Source organism: Pinus tabuliformis, chromosome 9 (assembly GCF_031772625.1).
Source record: "Pinus tabuliformis cultivar Carrire ecotype Pingquan chromosome 9, CPIR1, whole genome shotgun sequence".
In the NCBI taxonomy this organism is placed as follows: Eukaryota; Viridiplantae; Streptophyta; class Pinopsida; order Pinales; family Pinaceae; genus Pinus; species Pinus tabuliformis.
In genome coordinates this window covers 623553856-623579149 of record NC_142307.1, presented here as the reverse complement: position 1 = coordinate 623579149, position 25294 = coordinate 623553856, and positions in this window count along the sequence as shown.

The following is a 25294-nucleotide window of genomic DNA, read 5'->3' as shown; positions in this document are numbered from 1 at the left end:
TGCAGGAAGCTGGTGAGCAGGGTTGCTCGTGACAGTGGAAAGGGTACTTGCAGGTGAAGGAAGCTAGTTTCACATACAAGTGGAACAAGGGAGGGTTCATGGTTGCAGGGAACTTGGTGAAGCTGGTGAATGGTGAAACAGGTTTAGCAGAGGTGAAGCTTAGTGCTTGGACCAAGCTGAACGACAAGGCATGGCAGGTTTGGAAGAATGCGAAGGGAAGCTCTTGCTTACCTTATACAGGTTGAAGCGGATGAAAGAAGAGAATCCCCGAATTCGAAAGGAACTTGAAGTCTTGGAAAAGAATGTTGAAGATGAGCTTCTTCAACTTGGTTGGACAATGGAGCAAGATGAAGTTGCAGATTGTGCTATCAAAAGAAAGTGATGATAGTTGAAGATGTTGCAGATGTGACAACGATGGAGGATGAACTTTGATTGATCAAGTTGGACCAGGATCGTGCGGTTTGCAGACATGGATGGATGAGGATACTCATATGGAGGAACCTCATGATGATGATGTAAGTATTATTGATACTTTTGTTTCACTTGAGCATTTGGTAGATGGACCGTATGCAGGGAAGGGCAAAGTCAGTTTGTCGATGCTAGGGAGCATCTTACCATGGATGCTTATGATGAGACCTTGTATGGAGAAGCAAGGATTGTTGACTGTTGCAGGACTTGTTAGGGTTGTTTGTGACCTTATGGTAGAAGGTGCAAAGGCCCGTGACAAGGGTGGAACTTGATGATCGTTGTGGAGGATTGGGTCATGCTTTAGCCACATAGAGAATTGGCTAAGTGCCTGGCATGACTCATGGACAGATTAGAGGGCACACACTTGAGTTGCTTGGGTGGACTTCTCATGGCCGAGACCAAGAGATAGTCTTGGTTGACACTTTGGTGGAGGAGCTATGATGGAGGGACTCATGACATGATGATATGGTTGGGTGACCGAGTTCACTAGACTGAAGATTGCAGCTTGGATGAGGATGACCGATTGTTGTGATGGGTCTATTTGGTTGGACTACATGGACAACTTAGTCATGGACATCAGGTTGGAGACATGGAGCATGGCAGTCTTATGCAGGGACATTATGTGGAAGCACTTATAGAGGTGTCACTTATGGGCATCCAATGAGGAGTGCCAAAGCAGGGATGTTGTGCAGGTGGATTTGCTAGTGTGACATGGAGACTTATTACTTATGAGCCGATGGGGAGGTTGTGCACTCTTGTACAACAAGGCCATGGACTTGGATGGAGTTGTGAGTAGACTATGGAGCATTCCTACTACATGAAGAGCCGAGGCATCTTGCAGAGACCTTTGGGCTGAGACTTGTATGCTTGCTAGGATGTTGGTTGGGGATGACTTATGGAGCTCATGATGAGATAAGATTGTTGTGACTTTTGGGGACTTCATATATGGTGGACTTAGAGGATCTGATGCATTGAGGAGCTGAGGTCAGAGACTTTGATGCAAGATGGGGTGCATACTTTCAAGTACATGTATGGGAATGGCTTGAAAGAATGACTTGATGTGGAGGATCGATATGAGACACTTTGGAGTGATGGAGTTACGATGGTGTTGATGCCTTGGTGGCAACACTTGGGCATGGGTTGAGCCGAGACTCAACTACTTTTTACACATGGGAGCTAGTTGATCTATGATCATGGGAAACACATGGATAGATGGGACAGGTGTATACTTGTTTCTATGGCAGACTTGAGGATGACACATTGCAGATATGATGGAGGTAGCTTTATAGACTTGGATGTGGCACACCGAGAGTTGGAGTTTGATGAGATGGTCTCTTCATATGGAGGAGACACACATATGGATGATGTTGGGATAAATGTGGCTAATTTCATGTAGCACATTGACACCAAACATCATGGATGACATGTTGCAGATGAGATGAGGACTACTTCATGGACCTGAGCATGGTTTACTTAGATTGGATGGATTCTTGATCGAGTTCAGGATGTGACAGGATGCTTTGAGGAACGACTGATGGTGGCATGAGGATGTGCATTCTCATGGTTTGGGCATGACGGTTGGATTAGCTACCCAACTAGTTCAAACATGGGGGCTAGCATGTACAGAGATATGTTGGCATTGTGTTGGAGTATCATGGCAGCGGTTCACATGGGGACGACACATGATGAGGTCGACACGAGATGTTGCAGTGGGCATGTAGCTTGAGATGGAGGGGCCAGCCTTCCACGATGGAGTAGCATGTGGAGATTGTGACATGGTGGTTGATGATCATGGATTGAGATGACTTCCGATGTATGACATACCAATGGGTGTACCTTGGTATGGTTATCTTGGTGGCAGTTGGTCACTAAGGTGAGACATGATGGAGATGGAGTTCTACATATTTTGCAGGGATGTTTGCCTTATGTGGAAGAGTTGACATCATGGATATTGATGCTTGGAGGATGATATGTTGTCGAGGATGACAACGACTTCAGGTGGAGGAGGATGTAAGGTCCTCGGGCGCGGGCGCGGTTGGGTGCCGGGCAAGTCGGCGTGCACGACGGGCGCGTGGGCGCAGGTGCACGGGCGGGCGCGCTGCACGACAATGTGACGATGAAAAATGGCTAAGGCAAAAATGCGATGGCGATTTATAACCCGATGAGCATAGAGAAGCATGGGCGCGACCGACATGTATATGGCGTTCACAAAGGGGTGTGTTAACATTGTTTTGGGGGTTGGCTGGAGAGCCACCACCCACGCTAAACCCACGTAGACATGCGTATATATTGTAAGCGTTGAGGCTTCATTTGGGAAGCAATAAAGCTTGGACAACTTCGCATAGAGTTCAAGGGTAAACAAATGCGTAGATTTGGAGAAGAGTGCGCATAACTCATGCGCATTACTTGAAGGCGCGATATTGGTGTTACTTAGAGTCGGTCAAGGGTTGGGCAAGGTGTGCCCAAGGTTGTCTTGAGTGCAGAATTGTGCCGGGATTGACAAGGGTGTCTTGGTGGCTTAGGTGAGCACCCACTCTTCGTGCAAGGCGTGCACATGGTTATTGTAAAAGGCTGATTTGCCTACATTGTAAAAGAAGCTAAGTATTGGCTTGGAGTTTGCCAAGCATTACTTGTGATGATTGTATTATTAAAAGAATATTGATTATTATATATTGTTGGGCAGACTCATTGTTCAGGGAGTTGCCCCTCCCTTTATACTGTGCAATTGTTGTTCTTGTTATAATTGCTATTGATGATGAATGAGTATGGGTGTTCATTGGTATAAAGGATAAATATAATGTTACTTGGTTGTGAAACACAAACTAAGGACAAGTGAATTAGGGGCAGTCCATGAATGTTAGTATTGGTGAAAAGAAAGAGTTCGGTGGTGCCGCACCTCGCTATAAGCGGTTGAAATACTACCGTAGGTGTAGGGGCGTGACAACGATGGTTGTATGGACAACCTTGAGGTTTTTGGTGTTATCTTTGCACTTCTGTTGCATACTGTAGAAGCATACAACTACTTTATGCACATTTACAAGCTCCTTATAGAGGCTTCTCATGTTCTCTCCCAATGCTGATACTTCACCTAGCATGGTTGCCTTAAGTTCTTCTAGATACACTTATGCAAGAGCTGCTTTCTAGATTTCTACTTGGATTTGTTCCACTTGGTGCCTTGCTGCCTACAAGTTTTTTGCCATCTTCCTATTCTCGGCCATCAGATACTCTGTATAGGACTTGGAAGCCCTCGCCAAGGCCAAATTTGTCGTGGGAATGGCTTTTGGATTCCTTTTGGTGTCTGCACAATCACCCTTTCTTTGATGAATGCGGGAATGTAAGCTCTTTCGGGAAATGCTTCGCTCTCGATTGTAAAATATTATTTAAAGCTCATTGTAAGTTAGATTGTACATATCCATGACCAAACCATCATCAAGAGGAACAATTTCCTCTTTTTCACTTGGATCTTTCTCTACTGTCGGAGGAGGGGGAGACTAAATGGTGACCTGCTAAGTGCTCTGCATAAGATCAACATCTTGGTTTTGTGGCTTTGGTTCCACCTCTATGTCTTAAAATATAATGAGATCTTCAATTTCTTGAGCAAGTTCCTTCTGCTACAGTTTTTTCTCTCTTATTCTAGTAGTCGATTCTATTCCTCTTCTTCTGCTTGCTTCCATGTTGCTTCTTCTTATTCTCTTCTCCACCTTTGTTGTTTTTCTTCTTGTTCATGTCGTTCTCCTTCTAATATTTTCTTCTCTTGTTCTTCCTTATGCTTTAGTTCCTCTTCCTCCTTCCTCTATTTCCTTTTCTTTTCTACTATTATGGTCGCTTTCAGATTGATTGGGTATGCTTTCTATTTATGGCTTTGTTCTTTCACTGGACTATGCATAACCTTCCTATCTCCCTTTTTGCGCATTGATTTATGTTTTCTAATGGTTCTACCTCTAGAGTTAATTTTTCCTAAGGAGTAGCTTTTGATGTACTAGCGAAGCTGACTAGTTGGCGAGGTGTTGTTGCATTGTAATAATTCTTCATCCTATCCTCCTCTGGTCTAACAAAAGTCTCACTTGGCCATTGAAAATGAATCTTTCCACAGTGTTGTTTACAAACATTCCTAGGATCGTATGGATTGAAGTCCAAATGACCAAATGAAAATCTCTCTATCTCCTTGCCTTCGGTGTCAGCAACCTTCAAATTCTTGATCTCGTACAATCCAACTTGCAAAGTAAGAGTGGGCCAAGGTGCTTTGTTCTTCCTTTGCAACACTACTGACAACCTTGTCGAAATATGATAAGGAAATTGTTGCATTACCAACTTATCGGTGGCATATCTTCGTAGAAGATGTGGAGGCTTCTGACCTCCAAACACTCTGAGGTAAGTACCATCTGGTGAGGCAAACCAATCTACTAGTTCTGACATTGCTTCTATTTCCCCATGTGACATGGAATATGTCTCTTCCTCAAATATCATCTTATACAATGGAATTAGGAAGTGATCAGTCAAATTTTCAATTACTACATTATAGCTGCACTTCGAAAGCAGCTTGTAGTAAATGTGCATGACAGTTTCTTTTGGTGACCAGGTCCAACTCATGCCAGTAAATGAATTCTAAGCACATATTGCATCCAACAAGTAATAACACATGTATAATTTGGATTTCTTACCTTTGGTAGGGTTCTTATCATTAGTCACATGGATTGTCAATTGTTGAGCCAGAAAATCTGCCTAGTTGAATGGTTTTCCTTCATTCACAACCTGATTTAGCAAGAATTCCCGGCCTTCTTGAAAGGTCTCAGTATTGCTTTGACCATAGATTTGACAACATAGGACTATCAAGTATTGATAAGCCTTCCTAAGAGATTTGGTATTATAAGTGTTGTTGGGTGTCTAGCAGAATTTGGAAGGTTCTTTTTCCCAACCTTTGATGACATCCGTCATGCTCAAGTAGTCGGTGATTGCATAAAAGTGGGAATCCATGTATGATTCTAAAAACGACAAAAGATACATAAGTTGATAATCATGTTCCATAAAAGAGGCAAGATTTTGTCCACTGGCACTGTTGAGAGTCATAGTCTTTATGTCTGTATGTGACAGAATCCAGTTGATAACGTCTACGCATGGAAAAGTTGGATACATGCATGAGATCTTGTGTAATCCTGACCTTTGGACATTGATGTAAACCTGTCGGTCTTCAAGATATGATTTGGAACTACTTGATGAGAACATCTCATTCACCTTATGCCAAGTAATTTATGAATCTTTCTCTATAAAGAGCCGAGTGTTTGATAAAATTGGAAAGTTCACTAGAGTACTCTTAATTGCCTCCCCGGTGTTTCTTTCTGTAGTGTCCTTTAAGATAGATCTCTTGGGATCCATAATAACTGTGACTGATAAAGAGAAGTGCTAAAAAATTGTAGTACCTGTAGGAGAAAATGCACTCATGGCAAACATAATTTATCTTAAGCAAAACAACTCACAAAGCAAGATCAGGGCAACAACCACAAGTCTGAGAGGAAGAACTACACAATTCTTAGACTGAAGGGAGAGGTTGAGCTTAGGAATTGCGCATTGCGTAGTCTCACGAGGAAAAGGGGAAGATTAAGGCTTGGGACTATGTAATGCGCAGTCTCAGCCTGGGCAGACTGAGGAAGAGACTATGCATTACGGAGTATCGGTGGCCAAGGGTGAGGCTTGAGGCTTGAGACTACGTAATACATAGTCTCAGCTTGGGAAAGGGTGAGGCTTGAGCCCTAGAACTATGCAATATGTATTTGGGAAAGCCAGAGATTGTGTATTTTGCATTATTAGAGGCCAAGAATGAGGCTTGAGCCTTAGAGTTGCAAAAGGCGCAGTTGAAGAGGGAAATTGTTGGCCAAGCTAAAGGCATATCTGATCGAGAAGAAGATGGGAAAAGTGACAGATCTGAGTGATAGTGAAATAAAGAGTGTAGATCCGACTAAGTTAAGATATATAAATGATAATCAGGTGCATAATATCAACATGTAAAAGGGAAAACAAACATGCTTAAGAAGACATTGTAGCGACAACCACTAATGAGCAAAAAAAACAAGCTGATGTGACACTTATAAAAAGAGAATGGCGGATCGAGCCAACACTTTTACAAGCTAATATAAGTTAAAACCCCAGCTATTATGAAATGAAACACGAAAAATAACAGTCATAGAAGCAAAATGACAAAAAGCAACACATGCAAAACTTACCCAAAAAGTGCCCCAAACTCAACTGAAAGTTCCTTGATCTCCTTGGGAAAGCTAGAGCTCCAAGGTTGAGTGTGCAAATGCACTCTATGGGGTCTATTAAATAGATATATGCAGGTTAGGGTTTCTAACGCACATGCCTAAAATGAAGGAAAAACCACCACTTATTTGAAAGCCACAATTAGCAGCTTAGTGGACTTAATTAGACATTAATTTGGAAACTCCTATTTTTTAGGGATGCAACCTCTGCTTTTTCAGGAAACTTACTTTTAACATTGGAAAAGGATATTACGTAATTCCCAGGCTTAAGGGCTTGAGAAATTCCTTCCCTCAATTAATTTCATAGTTTCTGAGGGGAATGATAACTTTGCACAGCTTCTGAGCTTAAGATTGGGCTGCCCTACATGATTACGCAGTTTTTAAGCTCAAGGTTAGTCTGCTTCTCAGGATTGCATAGTTCAGATCCTCAAGGTTGGCGTGCCTTCTAATACTATGCAATTTATGAAGGGAAGACCATAAATGCTGCAAAATCAAGGCATGAGATGGCTTGCGCTTGAAAAGGTTCAAATCGGGCTTAAAACAAGACATGACAAGCGCTACACGAAAGGATAAGTCTTTAACATAGAATGAATATTTCATGACAGTGGTTGATGAACTCTTGTATATAGGAGGGAGGCTCTAAAATCAAAGCATGGGAAAAATTTTGGAGGGGGGTTGTATCATCTACAACAATTGGTAACACACTAGTAGAACTCTAGCTCTTTGTAAGGGTCTTACCTCATGTAAACCAGGTCTAACTCTTCAGGAAGTATTTTTCATCTCATTGATCACCATAGCTTCTTTACTTAGCTTGAATTAAATATATAGTCCCTACCATTCTCTTCATTGGTGGTACACTAACAAAGACAAGTCAAACTTAGTGGTTTTGATTGGGGATGAGGAGTATATAGATTAAGAAGTGAAAAATAATTATCAGAGTCTTGGTTTTCATATTGGGCATTTCTCTGCTGCTAGCAGCCCTAGACAACACCCTGACAGAGTCACTTCAGGAGCACAAACATTGCTCTATTGTGAGAGAGCCTAGACAGTACCTCGGTAGAGTTGTTTTCTTCACCTCATTGTGCTGGAATCCTTTCTCTTATTTCACCCTCTCTTTTTTTGCATTTTATGTTCCTACAACTATGCATCGATACATTGATTTCATGGGCCAGAATAAGGATGCTAACTTATTGAGAGCAGAAGAGGTTGTCCCTTCAGAAAAGGATATTTATACACCTCTGAAAATCAATTCACATGTTTAAGTTTCCTCCCATACTTACTCTACTCGACTTGGTTGACAAGCAAAAGTAACCAATCATTACAACCGATTAGAGTAGGTGGTATTAGTTATAGATTCAAGCATCACAATTCCACTAGGCTCTCTCCATGAAAGAACATATTTTCCATCAAGGTATCATTGACTAAAAGGTGTAAGGCCAACGCAAAGAGAGGCAATAAACATATAACCAAGTATTTACATTAGGGCAATTTCCTCTTCAAATTCACCATGCTTACTTCGGAAACCAAACACGATCTCATGCAAAAGTTATTTACAACGGAAAGGAAAGAAAAGGGCATGGAAAGAATAAAACCAAAAAAAAAACAAGAAAAACTACTCCTACTCCTAAACTAACCAATAATAGGCCAATATTACATAAAATTAAACCTCCAGTGTAACCATTGAAGCATTGACTAACCTATATAGTTAAGGGCATGAATAACGAGAGATATTTCCAGGAGTAACAACCAACCAAAAAGATAAAATGTGAAATGCTGCAACATCCAAAGACTGAACATGCAAGTAGAAAAATAAAATAAGAAATTACATGTGAAACATTTTGCTAATACATTGTGGTATTCGTGCACATCACAACAACGTGTCATGTGAAAGCGTTATTCCAAAATTTCATTCTTGGAAAAAATAAAGAAAGTGGAAAACTTTCATTTTGCAAACGAGCTTTCAAGGTATGACTCCTCCAAGGATTGAGCGATAGGATCATGCAAAATAGATGGAGGATGCAAAACTTTTGAAATAGATTGATTTTCAAATTTTGTGATCAACTGATGAGGATTCTTGAGAGATAAAGTACCATCCTGATCATGATTGGAACCAGCATCAAGACTGTGAGAAACTAACATAACCATCAACGTACGTTGAAGTGCCTCGACAACTTGCGGTAGTTATAATACATCAGATGATAGATCATGGAAAATTGGTGGCTTAGAAAAATCAACAATAGAAAATAAAGAGTCATTAGAAAATGAGTCGATGAATAGATCATGAAAACCATGATCAGAAATTCCATCGTTAGAAAGAAAGGCATCCTCATGATCTGATGGATCATAGAGAGGGGGAGATTGAAAACAAGAAATTTCACTCTTTGTTTCTTCACAATGATCATATGATGGATGGGAAATGTCAAGAAGATAATATTTTTCCTCTGCATGTTCAAATGTAAAAATGACATTCCACGAGTCCTGAGTGTGATCAGAATTAACATTGTCAAAAATTGATTCTTCAAAAAATATAATAGGTAACGAAGAATCATGGAAGATGTTAGGATAATGAGGGATAGGTGATAAAGGAGAAACATCAACTTGCATAACAGATTCTTGTTTAGAGACAGAGTCCCACACATAGTCATTATGAATGATATCACAAGTTTCCTAGTTAACACTAAATCCATCTTGAATTTGACCCTCATGAGAACCAGAAGAAGTGATTATAATAGGTGGATATAACAACTCACAATTGGGAGGACCAAAAGAACCAATATATGGAGGATGAGGAGAAAGAATATTACTGGTGTCATCAAATTCATAGTCAAAACTTGTGCTTCAATTATGAATATGTGGGGTGGAAGAAGATGGTGGTAAATCAATGGATGGACTCTCAAGTTCTCCAACATTGACATGTGTAAATGGAGATGTTTGATGAGGGGAAGACAAAGAGTCACTTGGAATAGTAACTTCCTTCATCGTGGATTTAAGAGCTCCATAACTAGTATATGTTGGGATATTTTCAAAGGAATCATATTCTATTTGATTCATCGAAATACAAACAAGAAATTGAAACTTCTCATTCATAAAATTCCAATCGATATCATCCTCAAAAAATTCATAGCTTAAATGAATAAAATGATCATGAAAATCTTCTAGACATTCATCAATTTCTTTTTTAAGATGCATGATTTTCTCATAAACAAATTTATAATCATGCTTGTTTAAGTCACAGTAGAGCTCCTTAACAAGGTGTTCAAAAGATTGAATAGAATCGGTTGGCAATGTGTAACACCATTCTTTAACGCACGCTTCGAATGTAAAGGTGAACAACCTGCAAGCAGTATCCTCACAATGAATTTAATGATGAGTGAAAAATTCAAGAAAGTGAGCGATGTACTAGAGAATGGTTGTTCCACCTTCATCATTGAACTTCTGATTTGACAAGTCATTAATTATCCCTGCGGGCACTTTTAGATTTTTGGTTCTGGAAAAACATGTTGAGGTGAAGATATGGTAAAAATTCATTGATAGATAAGGAAATTTCAAACAGACTTTGCGAGCCCAACTTTTCATTTGGCCCTCCTTCTAGCACCAAAAATGTTGATGGTACTGGATCCACCAACATTTAGGGGGTCTCCCCGATATGAATACCCAATTAGAACTCACACAATTTGGAGTAAGATCTCCATCCGAAATATGGACCAATTGCTGAAGCAGTGGGTTTTATTGGTATGTCTTGGTTGTGATAACGCATAGAATGATGTATTCATGAATTTGGTGAAACAAGTGTATGACTATGTGAGGGGTCAAGTGCAATGCATGATAGTTTCTAACACAACAAGGGTAAAGTAAGTGAGCCCCTTGGAAGCCTATAATAGTACTCAACTTGAAAGGAACACATGAGCATAAAAGGAATCATGAGTTAGCCAACAAAACAATTTACAAGATAACTATGATTAAAATACATAAAAACATGCATCCAACAAGATTCATATTATTGAAAACAAAATAGTTCATAAGCATTAGCGTAATTAAACAACATATATTCCAAATATAACAACAATAGTCCTACTATATCCACAACATAAGCATGAAAGTGTGTCGGCTCTGAGCTTTTATTAAAGTGAAAGTCTGAAGCATACATATACAATTGATGAACCACTAGTCCCAATAGTGGAACATGAAGCCAACACCTTCTCCTCCAAAAAAAATACTCCCTCTATGCTAAGGAGAAGCCAAGGCTCTAAAACAAAACTCCCAAGCTTCTCATCCTAAGCCAAAATCCCTTTACATGACTAATGAGGGTATATTTATAGCAAAAAGGGGTGACTATTCATCTCCCTTTGTGACTCTTTGACTTCCCTCATGACTCTTTGACTTCCTTCAACCATGACCTTTGGACTTCATTACAAAATGACGCTTCACATTCCACAATTAACACTTGGAATTCCACTTACAATTAATTACAAAATAATATTACAATATTTCTCATAACCATATAAGAAAAAATTGGGTAGAGTCAACTAGAAAACTTAATAAGACAAAACAAGTCAATCTTGAGTTTGGGGAAACTCTAGCTCAACAATCTCGACTTGTAGCTTTTTGGTTACATAATGATGCCAAGCTTTGTACTATATGATGACTTCCCCAAATTTGGAGATAGGATCAGGTTGGAACCGGACTCTAGCCTCCATTGCATTTGGGTACACTGACTTGGAACAAGTTTGTGTTTCCTTCTTTAGCAGGAGAAACATGGTATTGATCTCGATAGGGCCACCAATTTACTTCTGCATATTATACCTATTTACTTCTAGATCTTCCTTGGTGGTGATATGTCTTTGTTGGTATAAGTATTCTTCAACATCCTGCCTGACTTTATTTCTTCCTTTGGCTTCGGTGAGGGATCCAATTGAAGGGATCTTGTGTGACTTTAACATGAAACAAAAAATGTTGTACAACTGTTCATAGGAGGCCTAAATGTTAGCAAAGAATGATCCAAGTTGTTTTTCATCTGAACTTGTGCTTTCTTCAACTCGGCTTGCTGCATTTTGTTTCTTTTCCAATTCGGATGGTGTCCCTTTGTATTGCATTTAACACACAACAATGATGGTTGTTTGAACAACCTTAAGGGATTTAGCGTTATCTTTTAACTTCTACTGCATTCCATACAAACATACAACTTCTTCATGGATGGTGACAAGCTCCTCATAGAGGCTTCTCATGGTCTCTCCCTATGTCGATACTTCACCCAGTATGGATACCTTAAGTTCTTGTAGATACACCTATGCGAGAGTTGCTTTGTGAACCTCTACTTGAAGTTGTTCCACTTGTTGCCTTTACTGCCTACAAGTTATTTTCCATCTTCCTATTCTCGGCCATCATATACTCTCTATTGGACTTGGAAGCCCTCGTGAAGGATAATTTTGTTGTGGCAATGGATTCTGGAATCCTTCTGGTGTATGTCACAATCACCCTTTCTTTGATGAATGCGAGATATGTAAACTCATCCAGGAAATACTTCTTTCTCGCTTGTACATTTTTCTTTTGAAGCTCAACGTAAGTTAGATTGTATGTATCCATAACCAAACCATCATCAAGAGGAAAAATTTCCTCTTCTTCACTTGGAGCTTGCTTTGCTGTCAGAGGAGGGGGAGATTGAGTGGCGACCTGCTGAGTGCTCAACATAAGATCAACATCTTGGTTCAAGGGCTCCAGTTCCACCTCCATGTCTTGAATTACGATCAGATCTACAATTTCTTGAGCAAGTTCCTTCTCCGGCAACTGTTTACTCTCTTCTTCCGGTAGCTGGTTTTGTTCTTGTTCTTCTTCTTGCTTCCGTGCTGCTTCTTCTTCTTCTCTTCTCCACCTTAATTTTTCTTCTTCTTTTTATTGTAGTTCTTATTCTAATAATTTGTGCTCTTGTTCTTCCTTCTGCTTTAGTTCATCTTCATGATTCCTCTAATTCCTGTTATTTTTTGTCGTTATGGCCGCTTCCAGAATGATTATGTATGCTTTCCATTTGTAGCTTTGTTGTTTTGCGAGACTGTGCACAACCTTCCTCTTGCCCTTTCCACGCATTGGGTTGCACATTTCTAATGGTTCTATCTCTGGAGTGACTTTTTTCTGAGGAGTAGCTTGTGATGTACCTGGGAAGATGACTAGTTGGCGGGGCTTTGTTGCATTGTAACAATTCTTCATCATTTCCTCCTCGGGTCTAACAAAAGTCCCTCTTGGCCACTGGAAATGTATCTTTGCACAATGTTTTTTATAAAAATTCCTAGGATCATAAAATTTGAATTCCAAACGACCAAATGAAAATCTTTCTATCTCCTTGCCTTTTGTGTCAGCAACCTTCAAATTCTTGATCTCGTACAATCCAACTTGCAAAGGAAGAGTGGGCCAAGGTGCTTTTCTTTTTCCTTTGCAACACTTTTGGTAACCCTATGGAAAGATGATAAAAAAGTTCTTACATGACCAAATTGTTGGTGGCATACATCCGTAGCATATGTGGAGTATTTTAACTGCCAAACACTCTGAGGTAAGTACCATCCGGCGAGGCCATCTAATTTGCTATTTATGACACTACTTCCATTGCCCCATGTGACATGTAAGGTGGCTCTTCCTCAAATGGCATATTATACAGTGGAATGAGGAAGTGATTAGTTAGGTTTTCATTTACTCCTTTGTAGTTTTAATTCAAAAGCAGCTTGTAGTAAATGTGCATGGTAGTTCCTTTTGGTGACCAGGTCCAACACATGTGAGGAAATGAATTTTGATCACATATTGCATCCAACAAGTAAGAAAACATAGAGAATATAAATTACTTACCATTAAGATGTTTATTAGCATTAGTTACATGAATTCTCAATTGATGAGCCAACCAATATGACTTGTTGAATGGTTTCCTGTCATTCACAACATGATTTAGAAAGAATTCCTAGACTTTTGGAAATGTCTCAGTACATATTTGACCGTAGATCTGAAAAAATATGACTATCAAGTACCGATGAGCCTTCCTAATATATTTGGTCTTGTAAGTGTTGTTGCATGTCTGGTGGAATTTGGAAGGCTCTTTTACCTAACCTTTGATGACATCCTTCATGCTCAAGTAGAAGGTGACTGCATAAAAGTGGGAATCCATGTATGATTATGAAAGTAAGAAAAGATACATAAGATGATAACGATGTGCCATAAAAGAGGAAAGCCTTTGTCCACTAGCACCATTGAAATTCATATTCTTTGTGTTTGTATGTGACATAATTTAGTAGACAACGTCTATAGATGGAAAAGTTGGATACTTGCATGCAATATTGTGTAATCCTTATCTTTGGACATTGATGTAAACCTGTCGATCTTCAAGATATTATTTGAAACTTCTTGCTAAGAACATCTCATTCACCTTCTACCATGTAATGTTTGAATCATTCTCTATAAACAATTGAGTGTCTGAGAAAACTGGCAAGTTCACTGGAGTACTCTTGATTTCTTCCACGGTGCTTCTTTCTGTAGTGTCCTTTGAGACAGATCACTTAGGAGGCATAGTAATATTGACTGATAAAGAGAAGCACTAAAAATTTACTGTACCTGTAGGAAAAAATGCACTCATGGAAAACATAAGTTAGCTTAAGAAAAAAGAAATCACAAAGCAAGATCAGGGCAACAACCACAAGTCTGAGAAGAATAACTACAATTCCTAGAATGAAGGGAGAGGTTGAGCTTAGGAACTACACATTGCACAGTCTCAGGAGGAAAAGGGGAATCTTGCGGCTTGAGACTACACAATGGGTAGTCTCGGCATGGGCAGACTGATAGATATATTGCACATTGCAAAGTCTCAATGGCCAAGGGTGAGGCTCGAGGCTTGAGACTGCACAATAAATAGTCTCATCCTGGGCAAGGGTGAGGCTTGAGCCCTGGAACTATGCAATTTGTAGTTGGAAAAGCCAAGTACTGCGCATTGCGCAGTCTAGTTGGAGTTGTGAAATGCACAGTTGAAGAGGGAAACTGTTGGCCAAGCTAAACACATATATGCTCAAGAAGAAGATGGGAAAAGTGAAAGATCAGAGTGATAGTGCAAGAAAGAGTGTAGATATGACTAAGGTAATATAGATTAGTGAGAATCAAGTGCAGAATATCAGCATGTAAAAGGGAAAACAAGCATGCACAAGAAGATGTCGTAGCAACGAGCAACGACCACTTATGAGAAAAAACAAGAAGTTAATGCGACACTTGTGAAAAAGGAACGATGGATCAAACCAACAATTGTAAAAGCTAATATAAGTTAAAAATTCAGCTACTATCAAAGGAAACAAGAAAAATAACACTCATAGAAGCAAAATGAAAAAAAATGACAAAAAAAGCGACAAAAAGCGACATGCAAAAATTACCCAAAAAAGCGTTGCAAACTCAATCAAAAGTTCCTTTATCTTCTTGGGAGAGCTAGAGCTCTAAGATCGAGTGAATAAATGGGCTCTAAGGGTGTCTATTAAATAGATATAGGTGGGTTAGGGTTTCTGACGCACATGCTTAAAATAAAGGGAAAAACACCACTTGTCTGAAAGTCATAATTAGTAGCTTAGTGGAATTAACCGGACATTAATTGGGAAACCCCTATTTTTTAGGGATTCCAACTCTGCTTTTTTGAGAAATTTATTTTTCACACTTGAAAAGGAGATTGTGCAACTCCCAGGCTCAAGGGCTTGGGATATTCCTTGCCTTAGTGAATTGCATATTTTTTGAGGGGAAGGATAACTTTACATATTTTCTAAGATGAAGGTTGGGCTACCCTATAGTATTGTGCAGTTTCTAAGTTCAAGTTTGGTCTGCTTCTTGATCCTCAAGGATGTCCTGCTTTCCAAGATTTACCATTTTTTGAAGGGAAGACCAACAATGCTGCAAAATCAAAGCAAGAGATGGCTTGTGCTTGAAAAGGTTCACATATGGTTAAAACATGACATCATAAGCGCTACATGAAAGGATAAGTCTTTAACATAGCATGAATACTTGAAAACAACGATTGCTGAGCTCATGTAAATAGAAGGGAGGCTCCAAAATCAAAGCATGGGAAAAATTTTGGAGGGAGGTTGTAGCAGCTACAACACACAGATATGCAGGTTCCCTGCCTCTATAATTAATTGATTGATTAAAGTCATACTTATTTAAGTGGGGTTTGTATTTCACCCACATTTCCATCTCCACACATGCTTCCTTTGCAAAAATTTCCCCACACCAACTTCCTCCACGCATCCACCTCAAAACAACCACCTCCACATAGCTTGTCTCCAATCACTGACTCGTACAAGGAAAATTGAGTGAAGCATAAATCACCAATTAAAATAATGAAGAAGTAAATGAGAGAGTGAGTCTGAGGTATAATGGGAGACCATATATTGATTTAATGATAATAGTTATTTTATATATTATAATAATTACGTCAATAGGCATTCCTCTACGAGGTTGGGTTGAGCAGATCGAACCAATCACAGAGGTGTATTTTCATTATCTTCATTCACATTATAATATGACATGTTTAAATATACCACAACTAAATTTGGAGGGAGAACGTCATCGTTTATAGGTGAAATGGTGGTGGTCCTTAATTTGGCAGGTGGAGACTGGGATAAAGAAGCACTCTCTCGAATTATCTTCAACTTTAGCAGAGGGAAACCCCAAGCGGTCATGTGCTGACACCAATGCCGAGAACGATAAATTTGGAGTATTCTTTGATCCACTACAACGAATTTATTCAACCAAAAAGAGGAGCCACGGGGCTAGTTGACAAGATCTCCTTGTGAAATGCATCGTGGGGAAGTCCGAAGATGCCAAAGAAATTACGTCTGATGTATTATGGTGGCCTTATTTGAATTGGAGGATTGTTTATCCGGTGGGAATAAAACCTGCTACGTCGAGTCAAAGGCCAGTGTAACGGTCCTGGTCAAAATTCCATGTAAAAGTTAATAACGACAAAAATAATACCAAGGTCATGTGATACATATTACAAGATGAATGTTAGGTAAGATATCATAGTGTGGGTGTTCATTGGTTTATTTTGTCTAAGGAAAGTGGCAAAGGCTTTCGAAATGCAAAATGGCATTTTTGGCACATTTATTTATGAAAACAATGGAAATTAGGAGAAAAGGAAGGTGAAAGGTCACAAGTTGCATGTGAGGAGGAAAATGAAGTAAAATAATGGAAAATGAATAAAATAGAGGCCTCATTGATAAAAAGGATTTTGAGGATCAATGGGAAGGCCTGGGTAATGTAAGAATTTTATCAGTTCAATTTTGGAGCTCTTTGTCTATTCTCTCTCTCTCATACTCTTGGACACTTAGAGTTTTCTTGGAGAACTCTTGGAGAGTGTAGAATACTTGGATGATTGGAGAAAGAAGGGATAGGAAGAGAATGAAAGTTCAAAAGGACATCGGGATCAGCAGCTACAATTGGTTTTGCTTGCAGGTACCGAGTTGCATGTATGTTTTCCTCACTAGTTTGGCATGCATGGCATATGCATGTGGTTTCTTGGTTATGATCTGTCATTGGCATGGAAGATTCCCTATATTGACAGTGGATTTGCATAACCTTTCCATTTCTTGGATAACCATGGTGTCGTGGATTCATTTCCTTTTGTTTTCTGGTTGGTTCTCATATTCCTTTAGTTGTGGGTTGAGTTACTAGTTCCTGGAGCCTTACTTGGACAAACGCTCTAGAACCCTGTAACAACTTGGGTTGAGTTATCAATCCTAGAGCCTTGGTTGGAAAAATTCTTTAGAGCACTTGGTGGGTTGAGTTACTAGTCCTGGAACCTTGGTTGGACAAACGCTCTAGAGCTTGGCGGTAGCTGTGCGTTCAGCTACTAGTCTTGGAAGCCTTGGTTGGAACAAACGCTCTGGAGCCCTGGAAGGATTGGGTATAGACTAATATGGTGATGGTTTGTCATGTCCGACCATGAGATGGAATCACTGTTTAATGGGTTGAGGTGGTTTTTCCTCTGGAAGCCATGGTTCGGTTTTGATGGATTGTTCCATGAGATCCCACATTCATGCTTGGAATATGGCACGGGGGTGACTAGCTGAAGAGATATTTGGCTCAGCCATTTCTATGGCCAGGTGGTTCGTGGAAGTCCCAAACCTAGTTGGCCTTTGCATCATTAATATGAGGTTATTTCTCCTTTTTAATTCATGAGTATTATATTGGTTTATATATGTATTATATGGATGTTGTTTCCTTGGTATTTCTGTTGTTATTATGTTGGTTATGAACATGTATTATGACAGTGGCTATGTATGGTTCTCATCATGTTTTTACTTGTAAATGAATGAACAATGTATCTATGGCCCAATAGCTGAAATTGAAACTAAGGTGTTGAGGCATCAATGCTTCTTAGCGATTCTTAGATAAGTATGAAACCCGTATGTTGAGTTCTATTGTTAAGACTTGTAGATTTCATATTTGTGATATGTTTCATGAAATTCCTGTCATGGATAGTAGGGGTCTAGTCTAGTTCTTGTCAATGCTTTTGCAAATGTATCATTGTTCTATTGTGCAAATTCATTTTTGAAGGTGTCATTGAGTTTTGGGTAGCGACCTAGGCTTTGGGCCTGTAAAAGTGGCACAAATACCAGAGTCGCATGCACAACACTGGGAAAAAAGTCCCCAGAAGATCCCTTTCCCTCAATGTGTTAAATTTTGGAGCCTCCCAGATGCACCCTTGTCCATATCAAGGGACTGTCCAGGGGTTTGATGCACTAAAACTTCAGTTTGTCTTTGTGGCTGGTTACCTGAGTGGTTAGGATGGCTCCTGGGAGTTCTATTGTTGATGTGGAAGGTTTGTATGATGTGTTCCTCTGATTCCACTTCCTTAACTAATGCATACAGAGTCGAATCATATCATAGTAACTTCTCATCACATGTTTACCTTGATTGGTTGGTTACTTGGGTAGATGTGGGAGGAGGTTGTACAGAGAGGTATCAGAGTGGGTTCCATTTTCTTTGGGTGATTTCTGGTTCTCATTCTCTCTAGGTGATATCTGATACCACAGAGTGGTATCAGAGCATGGTTCAACACTTGGACTGGATGGGAAGAATGTGTTTGTCATGCATGCATGTAGGTTGTATATGTGCTTGTTATGTATGCATGGTAGTGGTCATTGTTATAGTTGTGTTTCCATGTAGGAGTTGATGATGTTGTTGTCAAGATGTGTTTTTCATGAATGCATGTTGGTTGTATGTGAATTTGTTATGCATGTCAATGACTATATGTTGTTATGCATGCATTGTCATTGTTATGGTTATGTATGTATGGTAGTTCAGATATGCATTGTGAGTTCATTGTATTCAATTAGGTCATCATGATGTTATTTTTATGTTATGATGCTAATGAATTGGTTGAGATAAAGCAGGAGATGTAGATCATCAGAGTGAGGTTGCAACACTAGACTTTGGGGTAAGAGTAGATCGTGATATAGGTTTGTATATTTGGCATGCAGGTATGTGGTTAATAGTTGTTATAAGCATTAGGGTTACTGATATGCATGTCATTATATTATTATGGTTACATGTATGATAAATTCTAGTTGATCAGTGTAGTCATATACACTTGTCAGATAGGCATGAATGATAGTGACCTATGGTTGTATGCATTAGTGTTGTTGTTTTATGTTAGTCTACTTGATGATTATGTTATATGTCGTTCATGAATATGTTATATGTTAACTTGTAGTTAGCTCAATGATTATATTATATGATGTTGATGAGTATGTTATAAGTTAACTTATTGTTGTTATATGTTAGTTAACTTGATGATTGAGGTTATAGCATTAATATATTGATGTTATATGTATCATGCTAAATTGGATTGGCCTATGTAGATGGTTAGGATTATGAAATTCAGGTATAATGAGTCGACTTATTTGTGACATTGTGTTGTACTAATCTAGATTGATTGTACATATGTGATTATTATGCATGAATGACAATTGGTTATGAGATTATGATGTGAACATGTTAGTTAATTATTGTTATGGATATCATGATATTTTTTATGTTTGAGTTGATATGTCATGAATTTATATCATGCTAATCTGGATTGATTGTGTAGATAAGATATCCTTCCTTAAGATACATTAAGATATTAGTTGGCTTATGTCGTCTATTTGGTGTTTAAGTGTTTGGTGTCTATTATGTCATCTAGTTGATTTATTTAACATGGTATGTTTGCAAGTTGGTTGAATGTTTGATAAATTGCATAATATGAGTGTGTTCAAATGATCTTGTTTTAAGATGATTGCACTAACACATGTGTTGATACAATTAATATGTACTTGAGCGTAAGTAGGTGATAGTTGTAGCATTAAGTCTAATGACTATGAGTTGACTATGGATTATGACATGATTGTTAGTCTTGGTAAAGGTTGATTTCAAATTAGTAGATATGTTGCCTTGATCCTTGTAACATGTGGTTGATATGTGTGAACCATTGCAGGGTAACATGCTTGGCATTCATATGACAAGGTAAGGTAACTAGTATGTTGTTATGTTTAGTTATGCACTGATAGTTATGTGTTTATGTCAGTGTAATGCAGGGGATTGCATGGAAAAAGATATTTCCATGAAATCTTAAAGAAGGCTTGGGTTGAGCTTTCACTTGGAGGCACTGGGAACCATGGAGATGGAGTCATGGTTTCTATTTCTAGTTTTGTTCTTTCAGTATTTGTGATTTGGTTGTGCTTGATTGCATATTTTTTATGTATGGTGCAAGGCCTTGCCACTTTGTTGTGCTATCGTGTTGCTATTGGTTTTCATGGTCTTCTTCTTGTTTGTTTCTTGTGCTTTTATTTTATGTTTTAAGTCTTGGGAATTGGTTTGAGAAAGAGGAAATTTAATGGAGTTCATGGAGAGTTGTGTGGTACCCAATAGGTGATGTAAGGTGTGGATGAAGCTCAGTGCATGTATAAGGGTAGCTGAAGGCAAGCATATGACAACTAGTTGGATTGGTTGGGTCCACTTAGGTAAATAGACGGTGATAGGACAATCATGAGAAAGGTAACATAAAGGGTAAAGTAAATGGACTTGAGGTGTCAAATTCCTTGGCGATGTTGGGAAGCATTGTTCTCAATGTTGTGCATGTTGTGAACAAATAAAGGGAGTTTTCTTAACCTTAACCTTATGATATCTGGTTGTAACAACCCTAGTTAAAAATCCATGTAAAAATATATAAGGCCATGGTCATGGGACACATATTCCAAGATGAATGGTGGGAAACAAATCTTAGTGGGTGTTCATTTAGTTTATTATGGCTAAGGAAATTGGCAATGGAAAAGGCATTAAAGAGGGAAAGAGGCATTAATTGGCATTTTATTTATGAAAATAATGGAAAATAGGAGAAAAGGAATGTGAAAGGTCACAGGTTAGTGTGTGAGGAGGAAAATGATGGAAAATAATGGAAAATGAAGAAAATAGAGGCCTAATTGATAAAAAGTCTTTTTAGGATCAGTGGGCGGGGGCTTGGTCAGTTCAGTTTTGGTGGAGTTCTCTTCTATTCTCTCTCTTTCATACTCTTGGATACTTAGAGTTTTCTTGGAGCACTCTTGAAGAGTGTGGCATACTTGGAATTTTGGAGTAAGAAGGCAAGGGAAGAGCAAGAAACCGCAAGAGGACATGAGGATCAACACCTACAAAAGGTTTTGCTTGCAGGTACCGAGTTGCATGTATGTTTAACTCACTATTTTTGGCATGCATGGTCTATGCATGTGGTTTGTTGTTCATGATCTGTCACTGGCATGGAGGATTGCCTTGATTGAAAGTGGATTTGCCTAGCCTTTCCATTTCTTGGATAACCATGGAGATTGTGGGTTTATTTCCTTATTGTTTTGATTGGTTCTCATGTTTCCTTAGCTTGGGTTGAGTTATTAGTTCTTGGAAGCCCTGGTTGGAAAAACACTCTAGAAGCCCTGTAACAGCTTGGGTTGACTTACTAGTCCTGGAAGCCCTTGGTGGGTTGAGTTACTAGTCCTGAAAGCCCTGGGTTGAGAAATTCTCTCGAAACCCGACAGAAGTTGTGGGTTGAGTTACTAGTCCTAGAAGCCTTGGTTGGAACAAACACTCTAGAGCCCTGGAAGGCTTGCGTACAAACCAATCTGATGATGGCTTTGTGATGTCTGACCGTGAGGTGGAATCACTGTTTGATGGGTTGAGGTGGTTTGGCCTCTAGAAGCCCTAAATGGTTTTGGATTGATGTGTTTTGTTAGATCCCACATTCATTCTTGGAATATGGCATGGGGGTGAATGGGTGAAGAGAGATTTAGCTCAGCCATTCTATGGTCGGGTGGAACATGGAAATGTTGGCTTCAGGGGGCCTGACCCAGGTTTAGCATTAGTTAGCCAAACAAATCCCTACACTATTGGCCCTTTCGACATCAGCCTATGGAGAGCGGACCGAAGTCTCACCCGAAGCAGGATGGGGGGATGTTGGAACCAAGTTTCTCCACCCTTGAGATGGTTGTGATGTCGCTTTATCTCTTCTATCCATGCCTTTGAACAGGTGATATCGCTCTAGGGCTTGTAAAACAAACCCTCTGTTCCGGATTTCAATACCTTCGCAAGAGTACATGATCGACCTTCGCGCAGCTTTAAGCCATGGCTCAGGTACTTTCGTGCTGCTATAGCAGCGTGCTGTGCATATCCCTCTATTATCCTAAGTGATTCACTTATCTTTTCAAATACTTAATGTTATCGTCGCGTAAGCAGATATTCGTGATTGTGTTAAATTATTCAATGTACTATAGTCATTCGCGCACCATATAAGCATAACAAAGGAAATTCATAAACAAGATATTCAAACCTGTTAATAGAACAAATACACAGAAATAACATAATAACTTCTTTTATTGATATCTTTCAAGTAGTACAAACTTTGTCCTCCCTGCGCACACAGTTGTAGGGGTTCACGCACTTAGTTGTGGACTTCTACCCTAGGCCTATGCGCACTCAGCTGCAGAGCCTTTACCTACAGTACAACCCAAGACTTAGACTTCTTGCTTTAAGGCTATGAATCTCTCCATCGTATTGTCCTTTAACTACTTAGAGCTTAGCTCGTGGACCATGGGTAGATATTTTATACCCGACATTACATTTCCAAAATAAGGGCAGACAACCCTATGACTCTTTAACACCTATGCGCTCTGTGGCCACAAAATGTGGAGTCTTTACACTTGGATTACACTTTGAAGTGGCGCGGACCCTATGGAACTTCCCTGCTTTGCGCATGTCCTGAAATCGTGTAGCTCCCCAACCCAGGCAGTGTAGTTTATATTCCCGTGCCTCCTTTCAGCTGCCTGGAGCACTAAGACTGTGCTACTTTCATTTAGTCACATGACTGGACTGCCGGTGTATGGCTTCAAGCGACTGCCATTCACCTTTCGTGGGAAGGGTTCTCTGTTTAACTTGACTAGCTGTACCGCTCCTCCATCGGTAATCTCCTTAATAACATAAGGCCCTAACCAGTGCATCGTGAATTTTTTGGGGAATTTATCAAACTTACTATCATACAATAAAACCAGATTGTTTACCTTGAATGTGTGCAGCTTGATGTGTCGATCATGCCATGCCTTTTCACACTGCTTTTGGACCTGCTAGTGAAACCCAGACAAAAATATTTCTTCTTCGAGCTCATCCAGCTGCGCGAGCCTCTCTTCCAGGGCTCCAAAATCCATCATACCTGTGAGCGCTTCTATATGCAGACTAGGCATGATGTATTCCATAGGAATTACGGCTTCCACACCATAGACAATCCTAAAAGGGGTTTCTCCAATTAGCTTTTTGCATTTGTTCAATAAGCCCACAATGCTACAGGTGTGCGTGGGTCCCAATCACTTCGTTGAGCATTGAAAACCTTGGTCATTGTGGTTTCAAGCACTTTGTTGAATGCCTCCACTATCCCGTTAGCCTGTGGGTGATAAGATGTGCTCTTTTGGTGATACACCTGAAATTCCTCCGTTAGTGTGTTGATCGTCTCATTCAGGAAGTGCGTACCATGATCACTCAAAAGATCCTTGGACATCCAAATCATGTCAGTACATTCTCAAAGAGGAAATTCATGGCAATCGTGCCCATGCAATCCTTCATCATATGCGCTTCTACCCAACGAGTCAAATACTCTGTCGCAATGATAATGTACCTCGCTCCTGTCTTCCCTTGTGGCTGAATGGGTCCTACAAAATCTATTGCCAACTTTTCAAAATTTTGCAATGTCATTTGTGGATTCAAAGGAATTTCATCCCTCCGCAATGGCCTACTTGTTCTTTGACATACATCACATGCCTTGCAATATGCTTTTGAATCCTAATGAAGGGTTGGCCATCACAACCCAGCGTGTAGAATCTTCTACACGTTCGCTCTCTCTGCATAATGTTCTCCCACGGCACCCCCATGAGAGTCTGCGAGGATGCTGCTTTGTTTAAACTTAGGTACATACCGTCACAATATCTCATCAGTCCCCATATTATATAGATGCCTAGCAATGATAGAGAAATCTGCTGTGCGTACCACTAATTCCTTCTTTTGCTGGACAAAGTATCATTCCAGTGTAGTTCTTGTTGTTAGGAAGTGTAGTATATCTTCGAAATGACCATCCATGACACACATTGCAAATAGTTGTGCATCAACCGATCATTCTTCCAAGTTAGTAGGTTCCTCCCCTGTTTCGATGCACGATAGATGGTCTGGTCCCACGTTCAATCATCCAAGATTTACAACAAATTCAAAATCATACTCTTGGAACAATAAGAGCCATCTGCAGATTCGCCCCCCCAACACAGGCTTATTGACTAGGTACTTCAGTGCAAAGTGATATGTCTACATATTAAAGTGGCCTCCTAACAAGTAGTGTCGGTACTTCTGGAGTGCATACACCATAGCTAGCCCCTCGCGTTCAGTAGTAGAATAATTATTCTCTACTTTGGATAGTCTATAGCTTGCGAACGCGATAGGGTGGTCCAAGCCTTCTCTACCATCCTTTGTTAGTATTGCCCCCAGTGCTATACATGACGCATTGACATGTACATGAAACTCTTTCTTCCAATTAGGGAAGACTAGAATTGGCACGGTAACCATCTTTTTTCTCAATATATCCAATCTTTTCTTACAGTCATCGTTCCAGCAGAACGTGACATCCTTCTTAAATAATTTTTCCATCAGCACAATGATCTGGGCATAGAATTTGGCCATATGCATGTGTGGATCATTATGTCTGTCGTAATTGTCTATCAGTCGCATCTTAGGCTTCTCAAATTGTGCTCGCATCATCCTCCTACATTCGCACCAATCATCAAAGCTTCCCTTGTGCGTACCCCACCATCTTGCGGGTGTAGCGCGCAGTGCCCAGTCCAAGGCCTGGAAGCGTTTCTTTTCTGGTACCTCCCTTTCAAATGCATCCAAAACGATATCTACCTCATTTACACCATCGTAAATAGGCAGATTTCTTACCTCAGACGACACACAGCGCAGTGACCGGGTCATCATGTTGCAATTTAGCGTGGTTCATGTAACCGATTCTGCCAACGTTCTATTTCTTC